The sequence below is a fragment of the Somniosus microcephalus genome, chromosome 13, assembly GCF_052327205.1.
Source record: "Somniosus microcephalus isolate GS21.2 chromosome 13, FLI_Smic_1.0, whole genome shotgun sequence".
Lineage (NCBI taxonomy): Eukaryota > Metazoa > Chordata > Chondrichthyes > Squaliformes > Somniosidae > Somniosus > Somniosus microcephalus.
This window is the reverse complement of record NC_140999.1, coordinates 157842052-157859090: the sequence shown is the minus strand read 5'-3', so window position 1 is coordinate 157859090 and position 17039 is coordinate 157842052. Positions and strand designations below refer to the sequence as shown.

The following is a 17039-nucleotide window of genomic DNA, read 5'->3' as shown; positions in this document are numbered from 1 at the left end:
CTGACGCGAGGGCCGGGCGACTACCGCATCAATCCGGCTTGCGGTTGGTGAGCGTAGCTGTCAATCTGCTGACGTCACCTAAGAAGCGCAGCTCTCGTTGCCGGTGAGCTGGGTGAGTGGAATTTCTGCGCATGCGCGAGCGGCTGGCCGCTTGATTGGATTCGGCTGTTTTATTTGCGCTTTAACGGGTGGTGAGGGGGCGGTATTTCAATTCCCAGGGTGCAGAGCGCAATTTCTTTCGCTCTTCCCAACGGCAAATGGAAGCCGGGGCACGAGGGGCGGGCTGAGGGGGAGGAGAGAGGAAGTGAAGAGGTGCTGACGCTGTGCGAAAGGTGAAGCGCTGACGGAAATCTCTGTGATATGGTTCATGTTGTTAGAGGTTGACGAACACCGACTCACCGCAGGGAGAAAAAAAATATATGTATAAAAGGTAAAAGAAATGACTACGAAGCGCAGTGTCAGCAGCCGGGCGTGTTGTATTCGCCCTCGCGCCGCCGCCTTGCCTTTGTCCCCGGTATTTAGTGCGCGGTCTAAGCGATGCATGATGGCGTTAGGTCTGATCCGCTGCCGCAGACAGCGCTATAAATCTGTGCCGCTCAGTGGCTTTGGAGAGGATTTAATTCGGCTAGACTCTTTTTTTCCCCACCCATTTTGTCACGTCTCTTTTTTAATTAAAACCTGGATACCGTGGGCTAGCATTGAGGTGATTCTGGTGGGAAGGGATCACCGATCGACAGCCGTACGCTTTTGAATGGGAAGCTCCAGGGTTTGGATCAAACGCAACAGCAGCATTGCAGGGTTTTTCTTGCACACACGCGCGTCTCGAGATCGAGAGAGAATATACAAGCTTCAAAAACCGTGTCGGGGATAATTAGGTTAGTGTCGGCAGTTGCCAATGACAAATCCCTTCGTGCTATGATTATTTCATTTATCGAGAACGACTTTCAAATATCTTTTCTGAACAAAAATGCGTCAGAGATCAGATGAGATCGGGTACCCCGGATTTCTGCAAATGGTGAACATCGGAGAGCTGAGTAATCCCTATTTCGGGGGGAGGGGTTGGTTGGGTTGTTAATCGTAAGGCATATTTCATTTAACATTTATTACTTTATAAAATGCAGTACGGTGCTCCGTAAAAGCTCACGTTTTTCGGATATTATTTATCACATGCAAGGATCCTTTTTAAAAATATCTTTCAACTTTTGCTGTCATTTCAGTAACTAGCGCAGATTCCAGTGAATGAAACATATATTTGGGATAGCAGCAGAATATGCATGCCCTGCTCTTCATACAATGACACGAGAAAATGGCTGGCTATTTTTAAATAAGGCATTAGAAATTTTATAAATTGTTCAATTACACAAAAAGTATAGGAGAAAAAGGTATGTGTATATAAAGAAGTCCATGCTGCTGCAATGTTTAATGAATTTTCGGTCTAGTTTGGCAGCTATTTTAATTATATTTCAATTATATAAAATTCTGCTATTGAGTTTAAGCAACAGGTACCAGATTTGTTACTTTGTAGTGACTAAGCTTATTCTAAACTTGAAGTTGATACAGAAATGCCAAAGATTATTAATAACCATGCAAAGTGAGTAGATTTTTCAGTTTTATGAATTGTATTATTGGTGTGGTACTGATCGCAAGTGATATCTATAGTGAAGAATTTATATTGCATTTTTACTACTTTTCAGGATTAATATGCAGCAAACTTGGAATCTAGCTCCAATTCTTATAGAATATCACAGCACAGAAGGCTGTTCGATCCATCCTGCTTGTGTCGGCTCTTTGAAAGAGCTATACAATTAGTCAGACTCCCCTGCTGTTTTGCCATAGCCCTGCAAAATTTCCCCTTCGAGTATATATCCAATACCCTTTTGAAAATTACTATTGAATCTGCTTCCACCACCCTTTCACGTAGTACATTCAAGATCATCATAACTCGCTGTGTTTATTTAAAAAAAAAAAAAAATCCTCCTCTTCCCTCTTTCCCTGCCCCCCCCCCCCCCCCCCCTCCCCTCCCTGGTTCCTTTGCTAATTATCTTAAATCTGTGTCCTCTAGTTACTGACCCTCTTGCCAGTGGAAGTAGTTTCTCTTTATTTACTCAATCAAAACCCTTCATAATTTTGAACATTTCTATTCGAGTGGAGCATAAACGCTGGTATGGACTGGTTGGGCCGAATGGCCTGTTTCTGTGCCGTATATCCTATGTAATCCCATTAAATCTCCTCTACACCTTCTCTGCGCTTAAGGAGAATAATCCCAGCTTCTCTAGTCTCTCCACATAACAAGTATTTCACCCCTGCTACCATTCCAGTAAACTTCCTCTGCACCCTCTCCAAGGCCTTGTCGTGCTTCCTGAAGTGTGGTGCCCAGAATTGGACACGATACTCCAGCTGAGGCCGGAAGTGATTTTTTATTTTATTTTTTTAATAGAGGTTTAGCATAACTTCCTTGCTTTTGTACTCTATGCCTCTATTTATAAAGCCCAGGATCCCATTGTTTTTTTAAACAGCCTTATCATCTTGTCCTGCCACCTTTTTTAAAGATTTGTGTATGTGAAACCTCGGGTCTCTCTGTTCCTACACATCCTTTAAAATTGCACCATTTTAAAAAATATTTCCCCTCATTCTTTCATCCAGAATGCTTCACTTCACACTTCTGGATTAAATTTCATCTGCCATGTGTCTGCCCATTTCACCAGTCTGTCTATGACCTCTTGAAGTATGTTACTATCATCCACACTGTTTAGTACATTTCCAAGTTTTGTGTCCTCTCTGAACTTTAAAATTATGCCCTGTATACCCGAGTCCAGGTCATTAATGTATACCAAAAAGAGCTTTGCCCCTAATACCGGCCCCTGGGGAAAACCACTGTGCTATGCTCTTGTCTGATAAGCAACTGTTCACCACTAGTCTTTGCTTTCTGTCTCTTGGCCAATTACCTATCCATGATGCCACTGTCCCTTTAATCCCATGGGTTCGATTTTGCTAACAAGTCTATTATGTGGCATTTTATCGAAAGCCTTTTGAAAGTCCGTATACACATCAACTGCACTACCTTCATAACCCTGTTTGTTATTTCATTGAAGAACTCAATCGAGTTTGTCAGACATGATTTTCCTTTAACAAATCGGTGTTGGCTGTTATTTTATTATCCCATGTTCTTCAAGTGACAATTAATTTTGTCTCTGATTATGCGGTCTCGAAGTTTCCCCATCTCTGATGTTATGCTGACTGGTCTATAGTTACTGGGGTTATCCGTGTTCTTTTTTGAACAGGGTTGTAACATTGCAACCCTCCACTCTGGCATCATTCCCATATCCAAGGAGGATTGAAAGATTGTAACCAGAGCACCTGCTATTTCCACCCTTACTTCCTTCGGCAACCTAGGATGCATCCCCTGCAGACCGGGTAACTTAGCTACTTTGAGCGCTGCCAACTTTTAAAGTACAGTACCACCCCATTTTTTTTTTCCCTATCCAATCCAATTTCTCTACCCCTTTCTCCTTTTACTGTTAGATTGGCAGCATCCTCTTTTTTGAAGATGGATGCAATATTGTTGATTAGGGTACAAATGTTTCCTAATGTTTTCCCCTTTACAAAAAACATTTTTTATACTTAATTCCTAAAGTCTATCTAGGGACTATATACATTTATTAGGATTGTTGATACTCAATTTTTGAAAGATTTATCTTCAAGCTCTATGTTTGTCATTATTTTTCAATCCAGTAATTAACTTGAATTCTAGTTCCCTTGAATGTTGCTGCTAAATAATTGTTGATTTGTGAAGTTGGCCTGCAATTGCTGAGTAAATAATTGGACAATGTGTTGTGAAAAACCTTTAACAGTTTGAGGACAACGTGAGTAATAATATAGCAAAATAGTAAATCTGTCATGAGTCCAGCTTTTTCTTTGTTCAGAGAATACTGTAAATGATTGTGTTCTACTTATTTCTTCAGTTCTGTGGCATTGTATTTAACATTAGAATTGAAAAGAATGCAACTTATAGCTGTTGTATGTAATTTAAAAAAAAATTAAGTGAGCAATAGATGGTGAAAATGTGACTGACCCAGTTAACAGGTGAAAGCATTCTAAATATGTACTGACTGCACTATATCTTCAACCCACGAGAAGCATCTTATGCAGGATTTTTGTTGTTGGCTTCAAAGACACATTACAGTAAGTATATAATTTAGTATCTGTTATATCAGTAGGCCAGTAACCTCTATTGGCAATTGGTCCTGTGGTCAAGTTGCTCCGCAGCCTTAATTTGTGCCTTGAAATAGTACTTGTTTTCAAAATGTGTAAGAAAACTAAGCATTTGCTGGGAAGAAACGTACCTTGAAGTTTAAGAACATAATGCTTATCATTTCTTGGCCTCTGGTGTTTCTCAATGTTTTGGACTTTTTTTTTTTGTATGATTTTGTGCACATCTTGGATCAGTGGTATCATTCTTGCCTGAGACAAAGTTCAAATCCCATGACAGGACTTGAGCACATAAACTCTGCTGACAATTCAGTGCAATACTGAGGGAGTTTGGAATTGTCATGAGATGTTAAACCGAGCCCTGTGTGCAGGAAGTTTTCCCAGTCTCCTGGCTAAATTTCCTCAACCAACACCAATTTTAATTGATGTGGCACCTTTAGCGTAGATCATCCCAAGGCACTTCACAGAAACATAAGGGGAAACAAATGAACCAAGTATCTTAGTACTTTTTGAAAATGAGCAGCGTGTTCTCCAGTGTCCTGGCCAAGTATTCCCTAAACCAACACCACCATAAATTATTTAATTGGTGATTCATCGCATGAAGGTTTGTGGGACTGTACTGGATTTGAGACCTGGTCCCAGAGGTGAAAGGTCAGTGTCGAAACACGGCAACCTACTTTGCCTGATACGCTTTTACTATTCAGCTGCATCAGGAATTTTACAGAATTATTTTTGCTGACTATTTAAAAATCTTTAATTTGAAAGCAGCAAAGGAGTCCTGTAGAGGTTAAGGTGATTGAATATTGAGACATGAGGAGCTCATTCATTTCATCCATGGTAACTTTAACATTTGGTGACTAATATGGCTGAGTCATGCAGTTGCATGAAAAACACTCAATTCTTCAACTGTTTAAAGCAAATGTGTTTTTTTTTCATTCCATTTATAGAAGAAACAAACCTGCATATAGCACAAGAAGATTAATGTTTTTATAGGCCCCTTGGTAAGTCTCGGTCATATTCCCAATAGACAGTACAAAACTTCCCCTCATTTGGTACTAATTCCTATTCAGTTTAAAAAAGAAAAAACTTGCATTTAAATAGTGCTTTTCACAACTGTGGGACATCCCAAAGCGCTTTACAGCCAAGTATATTTGAAGTGTAGTTACTGCTGTAATGTAGGAAGCCACGTGATGTCTGATGTGGAAAAAGGAAAAACTGTTGCACCAAAGCCGTATGGGCTGCTCTTCTGAATTTCAAGCTAAGGCACAGTGTTGCTGAATAGAGAAAGCTTTACTCTGCATTTAATGTTGATAGTGGGTGCCTGAAATAGAAAGTGCTCTGTTGTCCAGCATTAACACCCCTCATTCTGAGCACTAAAATAAAATAAAATGATTAGGACATTTTCATGAAGAAAGTATTGTCTGGTTATGGTATTACAATTTGTTCAAAATGGTTGTTTTATTTGCCAGAAATTACATCTGTGGGATAATAATCTATACAAGGATCCTGTATTGGTAACTTCCCCCCCCCCGTGCTTTTGTTTGTATTAAGGAGGTACTAAGATAGTCTGGAAATAGCTACATTATTACAAATTAGACTCATTGAGTGTTTTCATAATTCAAGTCACTGTTCTAATAGTTTGATTTCTTGCTGACCGTATGTGAATATGATCCTTTCAATGTGACATGTAATTGCCGGATGTGGTGGGTATAGAACTGCAGTATGGTTGAATCGCATTAACTGAGATTACAGCTACCTAACCAGGAATTGAAAATAAACTGGCCTCTGACCATCTCCCCTCACCCATATCCACACTTGTATTTCTGCTTTCTCCCAGCACCACTACCCACAGCATCTGCCCCAGGGGAAAAAAAACACACTTTCCCCAGTTTCTTCACTAAATCACTTTCAAGCTCACAACTCCCTCTACTCTAGCTCTTGCCTGCCAAGGTGCCACTGCTGCTACTGACCTGCTCTACTGTTCCTTCACCTTTTGCCTTCGCTACCCTCATTCCCATCAGTCACTCACCATCTCCCACTCCCATGAACTGTACTAATCTTTGCTCACTTCCATCTGAGGCCCACAAACTCGAACAAAGCTGGCGCATGATCTACCTTGATCGCATTAAGCACCAGTATGTCGCGCTCTCCTCGATCAACTCTGACTGCTTGAGTTGATCGAGGATGATTCTGGAGGGGAAATTCTTTTCTCCATGATGATCCACCTTCTCAAATCCCCTTTCCCAAGGGCCTTTGCCCGAGCTTTCAAAACCAAGTAAGAGCTCATGGGTTATTTATTTTTTTAAAAAAATCAAGATTGTGTAACTGCCTGTGCAGCTACTTCCGCCTGCCCTCTTTCCCCCCCCACCAACCTGATCCCTGTTACATTGGAGTTTCTCTTGTATCTTCTAACACCCTGTTCTCTCTAAGCTCATCTCTTTCATGAGACCTGCCTCTCATTCTCTCAATTCTCTACCAACTCTACTCTTGGCTCCCACACTTGGCATAATTGTTCCTTTTGCTCAGCTAATGTCCCTCTCTTTCAAAACAGCTGTCATAACCCTCTCTCCAAAAAATCCACCTTTGGATACATCCTACCTACGCCAGCCACCACCCCACCTCTAACCTTTCCTCTCATGAATGTGTCCCAAGTTTTTACCTATCTCTCCCAAAACTCATTAATCAAATTCCTTCAGTTCAGCTTCTGCCCTGCTCACAACATTGACACCATCCTGGCCAAAGTCATGAATGCTATCCCCTATGACTACATTATCCCTTCTTGACATCTCCATGGTGTTTGACATATTTAACCACACCATCATCCTCCATCACCGTAAACTCAAAACTTTGACTTGGAGGCAAGAGTGCTTCCAGGTGAGTCGAGCTGATGTGCTGCAGAAAGTACAAAATACCAGATGCAGCAATCTGTGAAATGGCAACTTGCTCTAAATATATTACCTAGGCAACCATTTCTGTTGTCCAAATTGTCAATGTAATTATATTAATCCTGGGTTGGTTAAAATGTATGGGGGGGGTGGGGAATTCGGTTGGTTAGGGCCTCCCGTTAGCATCCCATTACCTCCACCCACCCCCCCCCCCCCCCGAGGCGCTAACTACTTATTACCCGCGGAATTCAACTGCCGGTTGCGGTGGTGCTAAACGCTACAGCCACGATCTCCTGCGCCCGGAGATTGTGACATCATCCAAGCGCGCATCGCCCCGGACTGGAAATTGATTCTCGCCCCCTGCCTCAGCGCCTGCCGCTAGGAACGACAGGTAGCGGAGTACGGTTTGCAGTCGGCTGAGAGCTGGGGGAGTGCTATTTAAAAGCGTGCACTTCCTGTTTTTTTTCCTGTCGGCAATCAGTGTTACCTTCGCACATTGACAGAACCAGAAAGGTGTTTGGACCCATTTGAAGGTTTGCTACTTGAAGGAGTTTTGCTCATGACACAATTATCAGGTTCCATTTTTCTTACTTTTGATACTGCAGCATTTACAACAGTTAATGGGGGCTGTACTGGCACGGGGTCTCGCCCTCCAGCTACACCATCGGAGGCAGCGGAGACGGAGAGAAAGATTGGAAAACGTAGCCAGATAGAGGAGAGCCAACAGGGCTTTCCACAGGAGACCTTACCCTCCCGGGGTATGCTGGGAGCAATTCTCATACACTGCTCCTCTGACAGATGAATGTATTACAAGGCGCAGCTTCAGCAAGGAGGTGGTCACAGCGCTCTGCCACCTCCTGCAGCCAGAGCTCCAGCCTCCGCTCAGGACCAGGACAAGTCTCTTGGTGGCAGTGAAGGTCACAGTCGCTCTCAATTTCTACGCCAGCGGCTCCTTCCAGGCTTCAACGGGATATTGCAAACATTTCACAGTTTGCTGTCTATTGCTGCATCTGGGAGGTGACAGATGCTCTGTACAGAAAGGGAAAGGTGTACATCTCATTCCTCATGACTAGAGACAAACCGTATGGACGTTCATGTGGCTTTGCAAGGATAGTGGGCTTCCCCATGATTCAGGGCGCCATTGACTGCACCCACATGGCATTGCGGGCTACTCATCACAATGCAGAGGTGTTCTGCAACTGCAAAGTCTACCACTCTCCTGCAGTTGGTGTGTGACCACAGAGAGTGCATCCTCGCCATCAATGCCTGCTATCCTGGCAGCAGCCACGATGCATTCATCCTGCACCAGACTGGTGTCCCAGCAAACTCGTGGCTGGCTCCTTGGGGACAAGGGTTATCCACTCGCTGCCTGGCTGATGACACCCCTCTAACCCCAACACTCCTGCTGAGCACGCATACAATGAGAGCAATAGCACCACCAGGAGCCTGATCGAACAGACTAAAGCAACGGTTTTGTTGTCTTGACCATTCTGGAGGAGCCCTGCAGTACTCCCCTGATTGAGTCTGCATGCTGCACAACCTGGCCATTCTGAGGGCCCAGCCATTGCCACCAGGGATTGCAGGTCCACCGGAGGATGAGGAGCAGCACCAATGTAGGAGGGAACCATTCCATATTGGTTTTGCACGGGCTGTTCGTGAATGCCTCATTACATGGCGCTTCCAATAAATGCGATAGCAGTTGGCATTTGGGCTGAACAACCACATCATTGCAGCAAGCTCGCAGCCCCTATGGCCAGCCAAAGTTCCAATGAGAAACATGACGATGAAATTTGTAACGTCGAAATAAGAGTATTCTGCACAACTTGGTCTTATTAAACACCGCCAATAATAAACAAACACAACAATTTATGAACGAACAGAACTGGTTCTTGGCAAACAGAAATACTTCTTACCGAGCTGAACAATATATTTACAAACACATCAACTTTGGTACATACACTCCCACCATTTGCTATTAAAATTTTATTTACTGGGCCTTCCTCAATGATCTCCCTCCCCTTTGCCGTTTCCCCCTCCCAACCCTGCTCCTTCGTAATGTGGCTGCAGCAAGGCTGGTGGAAGGCTGCTGAGTCTGGGAGCCAGAGACTGCAGATGGCCTTGCAGGACGCACCGCCTCTGGGCCTGGAGGGCCTGGCTGCAGACAGCACCAACTCTGCATGGGCGACAACAGTCTAGGCTGGCTGGGTTACAGGCTGCGGCTAGTGCAATGGCGGAGTGGCACTGGTGGGAGCAGGAATGCTGTCATCCTGAGAGGACAGCACCTTCCTGCTCAACCAACACACTGCCACTCCCCCGGGGCAGAACCTCTGCATCTGGAACAATCTGCTCAAGCGCAGATTGCTGGCCTGCTGCGGCACCGAGAGATTCTTGGTGGACAGTGGGTGACTCGGCTACGATGGCAGCGTCACTGCTTGCATAGCATCAATCTGAGACTGCACGAGAGCAGCCTGAGATTGGATGGCACCAACCACTGACTCCATTACAGCACTAAGCCGTTGCGTTCTCCGCCTGTGCTGCAATAGATGCTGCCACCTCACCCATGGCATGCGGTCTGGGTCCCCACGGACTCCCTACAAGTTAACCATCCTCCGCAAAGTGCCATGGATGGGCTCAAAGGTTTGCGCACAGATGACCGTAGTGCTCCTCCACGCACCTAGCCAGTGCACCCATGCTCTCGGGCACCCTTGCCATTGCACCCATGAGCTCAGTATGCATGCTCATCACCTGTGTGGTCCTCACCTCGACATCCTCATCCGAGTCCTGTGCAGCAGAACTCGTGCGTGCACTCTCCCTCCCAGGAGATGGCCTCCGAGCTTCCCTTTCCCCACGGCGTTGCTGCAGCCGGCTGGGTCCCGGAGCATCGCCCACATCAGAGCGCTTTCCTCTGCTCCCCTCCAGCGATCGCGTGGCCCCATTATCCGATGTGTGTCCCTCAGGAGACGCAGGCAGTGGGGCTCCAGCTTGGTGTTCCTCCTCCTTCTCCTGCATCGCTGCCACTGGGAGGCTGAGGGTCAGGCTGTTCAGATGGTGGCTGATTATCTGAAAGCAGTAAGGCGCAAGTGGGTTTAACATGAGGGGAGGGGGGCAGGAAGGGAGCAAGGAACGGAGACAGTATACTTAGATGGAAAGTAGGAAGGGCTCATGTTGAGGGGGAAGTGGTATGAGAGAAGATGGAGAGTTGATTAACATACCTTTGCTGCCCCCAAGGGGGTCGACCTCTCCGACTGCCCCAGCGCCCATGACATGGCTCGTGATGATGCTCCACACTCGCTCCTCCAGCCGTGTAAGGGGGCGCAGCTCCGCCTGGCCACCTCCCGTGCGTAGCTGCTCCCTCCTGTTATGAGCAAGCTTGGCCTGCAAGAAAAAGGACTGTGAGTGAGTGTGCAGCCATATGTTTGGCACATGTGCCTACCATAGTTGAATAGCTGTTAATGTCTGCAAGGTGTGAGATGAGATATTTAGTAGATGGGCATAGTTAGTGGGTGAGTGTTGGGGATTTGGTGGTTTATACCGTCTGTGCACAGTCAGGTTGAGATGGTAGGATGTAGATGTTTTTCAAGCATGTACTCACCGGGACCACAGTGAGGTCGTTGAACTTCTTGCGGCACTGGATGTGAGTCCTTTGACCACACTTCTGGCCGCGATGTACTGGGCCACCTCCCTCCACATCCTTGTGAACTCCTGGGGCAATTGTCTCCTGCCAGTGTCTGGAAGCGGCACTGCCCGTCTGCATTCCACAACCGCAACCAGAGCCTCCAGTGTCTGGTCGCTGAACCTGCGAGCTCTCTCCCTGGGCCTCAACAGCCATGAGATTCCTGGTTGAAGAATTCCACCTCCTTGCAGGCCCATGTCACAAGCAGCAATGATATAGGGTGAGACTGTGCAGCATAATTGAACCTCCCCTTTAAGAACTGGAAGGCACCAGTCTGTCTTGAGTATTTGGTAATTGACAGCGTCTGAGCTTGTTTAGCGCTCTGAGGTAGTTCCCCACTCCACGACATTAGCGCCCTAAGAGGTGTGTAGCGCTTGATTTAGCGTGTCAACCACCTCCGGGGCACTAAAGCCGAATTTTGAGGTAGCCGGCGCTAAAGTTTGCAGCAGGCTGATGTTAGTGCCCCAAAATGGTCGATACTGAATTTTTCCACAATTGGCTATGGAAGGGTTGTTTTCAAACACCTATTAAAGATGTTGGCTGTTTGCTACAGTTCGTTGTTTCAAGGGCCGGTTGGTAAAAGCTGTTGTTGGAATATTCTGTGCTGTGAAGCTGCCATGATCAAACAGATGGTGCCTGCTAATGTGGAAGGACTCTGTTTCCTTCAGCATAATTTCACTCTTTCGTTTTTTTCTTCACATTTCCGCCCAACCCCAACTTCAAACACTTTTAGTGACAAAATATGTTGTAATAGCTTCCATCAGGAATGGAGAGCTTTCCTGAAATTTAAATGTACAAAATCAATTATGTAAAAACAATCTCTCGCACATTTCTGACATTGTGATGTACATTAGTTTACTGGCTTCTAAAGGGTCTGGCAACCCAGTTTACATTGATTAATTGGCATCTGGAGGGAAAAAATTACAATTCTGCCAGTTTTTACACAGTACTTTAAGATCCTATAGAAAATTTTAGGAATATACTTTTCAAACCATAAAAGATTCTCAGTCAATGGATACGCTCTATTAAGTGGGAAGTATTTATAATACAAATTGAGTATTGAAACACTAACATTTTTGAAACTATTGGATCTAGTTCTTAACCTGTTCAAAAAGTGCCATTGGGGAGAGTGAAGGAACCATGAACAGTTTAATCTTCAATTACTAGTTAGTTGAATTAAAAACTGATTTTTTACTAGGATGTCTTGTTGACCAAACCAATCTGTACTGTGTCCAACATAGGAAGCCTGCAGAGCTTTGTTCCCTCATTAATTTCAAATGTATGGAAATGAATAAGCTAAAATGTTGTTCTGTAACAATAAAAGTCTTTTGTAGAATTTGGGAAAGGTAAATGTCACCTGGTCTCTCTCTTGTGGGGGAGGGTAAGCAGATATATCATTTTGTTGTCAGGATTTGAAGAGATGAAATTGGGGCAAGCATATGATGCATTACCTGTGTGTTGAAGCATAGTTATTTTTGATGCATATATTAACATCTGTCATTCCCAAATGGCAGATTCCTAATTTTATCTGAACTGTTGGGAGTTTTGGCGACAGGAGCATTAAAGCACTTGGACAAGAAGGTTAGAGGCTAGTTAACCTGCACTGCTCTCATTTACCTACTGTCTGTCTTCACATTGCCCACCTTCATTTGGGTAAATGCTACATATGATCTGTGCACAGAGCTGGGAGTATCTGCTAAATGGAGTGGCTTGTTATAGAGTGGCATTGGGAATTCAGTGCGGAGGAGGTGCTAAGTGCTTTGACCCAAAAGGCAACAGTAAATGTATAAATAAGCAGAGTAATTAGATATAAAGGGATTTTATTTAAGCTAAATGATGGGACAACTGAGACCTGTTGCCTGCACATCCTGCGCCATGAGAGAACTTCAGGATGCTTCATGTGTCCTGGATAGCCACCTTATGTGTGCAGGAACTGCCTCCAGTTGCTCGAACTGGAACTCGGTTTCTGAACTTGAGCAGCTGGAGTCACTGCAGGGCATGTGGGAGCCTGAGAATTTCCTGTAGCACATGTAGCAGGAGGTGATCACCCTGCAGCTAGAGAGAGTTCAGGAGGATAGTAAGTGGGTGACTATCCAGCAAGAGGCAGGCAGTGCAGAAATCCTCGAAGTGTGCCACTCTCAAACCGGTTTTCAGCGCTGAATACCAGTGAAGGTGACTGCACCTTGGGGGAGTGCAGACTAGAGTACATCCACGGCACACTAGGGCAAATGACTGCGTGAGGTAAGGGGGGGTGGCAGGACAGCGAAGCATAGAAATGCAGTAGTCCTAGAGGATTTGATGGTCAGGAGGATAGACTGGTGTTTCTGCAACCGCCAATGTGAGTCCTGCATGGTGTTGCCTCCCTCGTGCCAGGGTAAAGGACATCACTGAAAGGGTGCAGAATATTTTGAGGGAGGGGAACAGCCAGAATTCATGGACCATGTGGGAACCAATGACTTAGGAAAGAAAAGGGTTGAGATCCTACAGTCCGAGTTTCAGGAGCTAGGGAGGAAGTTTAAAAAGTAGGACCTCCAAGGTAGTCATCTCTGGATTACTCCCAGTGCCACGAGGTAGTGAGTATAGGAATAGTAGAATGAAACAGGTTAACGTGTGGCTGGAGAAATGGTGCAGGAAGGAGGGCTTCAGATTCCTGGGGCAGGAAGGACCTGTTTAAGGTGGACAGGTTGCACCTCAACAGCTGGGACCAGCAGGAAGGTTAACTAGTACTATGGGGGATGGTTTAAACTAATTTGGCAGGTGGATGGGCACCAGGATGAAACAATTACAAAGAGTACTGGGAGAGGCAAATAGCACTTGGAGTAAAGAATAGTTCATAAATGGGAGGGATCAGACGGGACAAATGTGAAACAGTCGAAGGTGGGTATGTATGTAAATGCAGAGAGTGCGGTAAATAAGGTTGATGAGCTGCAGGCACACATTGTCACATGGGACTATGATATAGTGGCAATAACGGATACCAGGCTCAAAGAAGGGGAAGATTGGAAACTTAATATTCCTGACTATAAGGAAAGATAGGGAAGGAAAAAAGGAGAGGGGTGGTGATATTGATCAAAGAAACTATTCTAGCACTGGAGAGGGACGATGTAATTGAGGGGACAAAGACAGAGTCTATTTGGTTAGAATTAAGGAACAATAGGAGCTATTATGCTACTAGGTGTCTACTATAGGCCACCAAATAGTGGGAAGGGGATAGAGGAGCAAATTTGCAGGCAAATTACAGAAAGATGCAAGAACTATAGAGTAGTGATGATGGGGACTTCAATTATCCTAATGTACACTGGGATAGTAACAGTGTAAAGGGTAAAGAGGGGGAGGATTTCCATAAATGTGTACAAGATCTTTTTTGATCAGTGTGTTTCCAGCCCAATGAGAAAGGAAGCAGTGCTGGGGAATGAAGTAGGGCATGTTTCAGTGGGAGAGTATTTGGGGAACAGTGATTATAATATCAGATTTTGAATAGTAATGGAGAAGGACATGGTACAATCAAGTTTAAAAAAATACTTAACTGGATGAGGGCTAACTTCAGTGAGTTGAAAAGGGATCTGGCCCAGGTAGATTGGAATGAAAAATTGGTAGGCAAAACAGTCATTGAACAATGGGGGGCCTTCAAAGAGGAGATGGTTTGGGCACAGAGTAGACACATTCCTATGAGGGGGAAAGGAAGGGCATTCAAAGTTAGAGCTCCCTGGATAAAGACTTGGAGGTTAATGTATGGCAGAAAAGGAGGTTTATGACAATTATAAGGTGGTTAATACAGTAGAGAACCAAGCTGAATATAGAAAGCATAGAGATCATATAAAAACAGGAATAAAATGGGCAAAGAGTATATGAGAATAGATTAGTAGCTAACATAAAAGGAAACCCAAAAGTCTTATAAACACAAATAGTAAAAGGGTAGTCAAAGGAAGGGTGGGGCTGATTAGGGATCAAAAACTAGATCTTCCTGTGGAGGCAGAGGGCATGGCTGAGATACTAAATGAGTACTTCTGATCTGTCTACACTAGAGAAGAGAATACTGCCAGTGTAGCAGTAAAGGAGGAGGCAGCAGTGATATTGGATAGGTTAAAGAGCATGTACCCAAAAGGTTGGCTGTCCTCAAAGTAGAAAAGTCACCCAGTCTGGATGGGATGCATTATTGAGGGAAGTAAGGGTGGAAATTGTGGAGGCTTTGACCACAATCTTCCAATCCTGTTTTGATATGGGAGTACACCCCTTTTTTTTTTTCTAAAAGGAGGGAGGGGGATAAAACCTGGCAACTACAGTAGAATTTGCAGTGGTGGGAAAACTACTTGCAAATAATCTGGGACAAAACTAATTGGCATTTGGAAAAGTATGGGCTAATAAATGAAAGTCAGCATGGAGATGTTAAAAGCAAATTATGTTTGATTAACTTGATCGAGTTCTTTGATGAAGTAATGGAGAGGGTTGGTGAGGGTAGTGTGGTTGATGTGTACAGTATATGGACTTTCAAAAGGCATTTGACAAAGTACCACATAATAGATTTGTTAACAAATTTAAAGCCCATGGGATTAAAGGGACTGGCAGCATGGATATAAAATTTAACTATGGGACAGAAAGCAGAGTAGTGGTGAAATGTTATTTCTCCGACTGGAGGAAAGTATACAGTGGTGTTCCCCAAGGGTCGGTATTAGGACCACTGCTCTTTTTGATGTATATTAATGAGCTGGGCGTGGGTATACAGAACATAATTTCAAAGTTTACACATGATACAAAACTCGGAAATGTAATAAACAATGAGGAGGATAGTAACAGACTTCAGGATCACATTGACAGACTGGTGAAATGGGCAGACACATGGCAGATGTAACTTAATGCAGAGAAGTGTGACGTGATGCATTTTGGTAGGAAGAATGAGGAGAGGCAATATGAACTGAATACAGTAATACAATCTTAAGGGGGTGCAGGAACAGAAAGAGTTGGAGTGTTTGAAGGTGGCAGGAGAAGTTGAGATGGTTGTTAAAGCATTTTTTTTTATTCATTCATGGGATGCCAGCAAGGCCAGCGTTTATTGCCCTCGAAGGTGGTGGTGGTGAGCCACCATTTCAGAGGGCAGTTAAGAGTCAACCACATTGCTGTGGGTCTGGAGTCACATATAGGCCGGACCGGGTAAGGATGGCAGATTTCCTTCCCTAAAGGACAGTAGTGAACCAGATGGGTTTTTACGACAATCCGATAGTTTCATGGTCGCCATTACTGATGCTAGCTTTTTACTGTTAGTTTTTTTAGTCAACTGAATTTTAAATTCCCCAGCTGCCGTGGTGGAATTTGAACTCGCGTTTCCGGATCATTAGTCCAGGCCTCTGGATTACTAGTCCAGTAACATAACCACTATGCTACTGTATGGGATCCTTGTCTTTATCAAGGGAGTTATGCTAAACCTTTTATAAAACACTGGTTAGGCCTCAGCTAGAGTATTGTGTTCAATTCTGAGTAAAGTACCACACTTTAGGAGCGATGTCAAGGCCTTGGAGAGGATGCAGCAGAGCTTTTCTAGAATGGTACCAGGGATGCGGCACTTAAGTTATGTAGAGACTGGAGAAGCTGGCGTAGTTCTCTTTTTAGAGCAGAGAAGGTTAAAAGGCGATTTGATGGAGGTATTCATAATCATGACTCATTTTGATAAGAGTAAATAAGACGAAACTGTTTTCAGCGGCAGAAGGGTCATTAATCAGAGGACACTGATTTAAGGTGATTGGCAAAAGAGGCAACATGAGGAAACATTTTTTTACACAGCGAGTTTTTGTGATCTGGAATGCACTACCTGAAAGGGTGGTGGAAGGAGATTCAATAGTAACATTCATAAGATAATTGGATAACTACTTGAAGGAAAAAAAATGACAGGGCTATAGGGAAAGAGCAGGAGAGGGGTTAATTGCATAGCTCTACCAAAGAGCTGGCACAGGCATGATGGGCTGAATGGCCTCCTTCAGTACTGTATCATTCTATATGTGGAACAACTTGAGGGACTTATTCTCCCCAATTGGAGAAAACATAAATAGCTACAAAATGGGGAGTTTCTGCTTAATAAGTTGTGGGACCTGAAAGACAGTGTGTTGATGTATTGTGGTGATGTCAAGAGTATTTAATTAATCAAATTTCCATCATAAATACCAAATCTTGCTTGTACTGGCAATTAGAGGCTGCATTTTTGTAGATTTTGGATCTGTTCCAGTTTCATTGATTCGCTTTGGGGAGAAGTCTTCTATTGCAAATAAATTAAAATTTGTGGG

At 44.2% G+C, this 17039-nt stretch overlaps 1 protein-coding gene across 4 annotated transcripts in view; it reads left to right on the top strand.

Moving 5' to 3' along the window:
* The first annotated feature begins 252 nt into the window (after nucleotides 1-252).
* LOC147108704 (dnaJ homolog subfamily C member 5) overlaps nucleotides 253-17039 on the top strand; it is a 51020-nt gene continuing 34233 nt past the window's right edge. The window contains exon 1 of one of the 4 annotated variants that reach the window (XM_086005447.1): nucleotides 253-332. The gene's annotated coding sequence lies outside the window, so the exon portion shown is untranslated. Of the gene's footprint in view, nucleotides 431-543; nucleotides 876-17039 lie in introns of those variants that run through there. The other 3 variants (XM_086005445.1, XM_086005444.1, XM_086005446.1) reach the window with 3 other exon arrangements.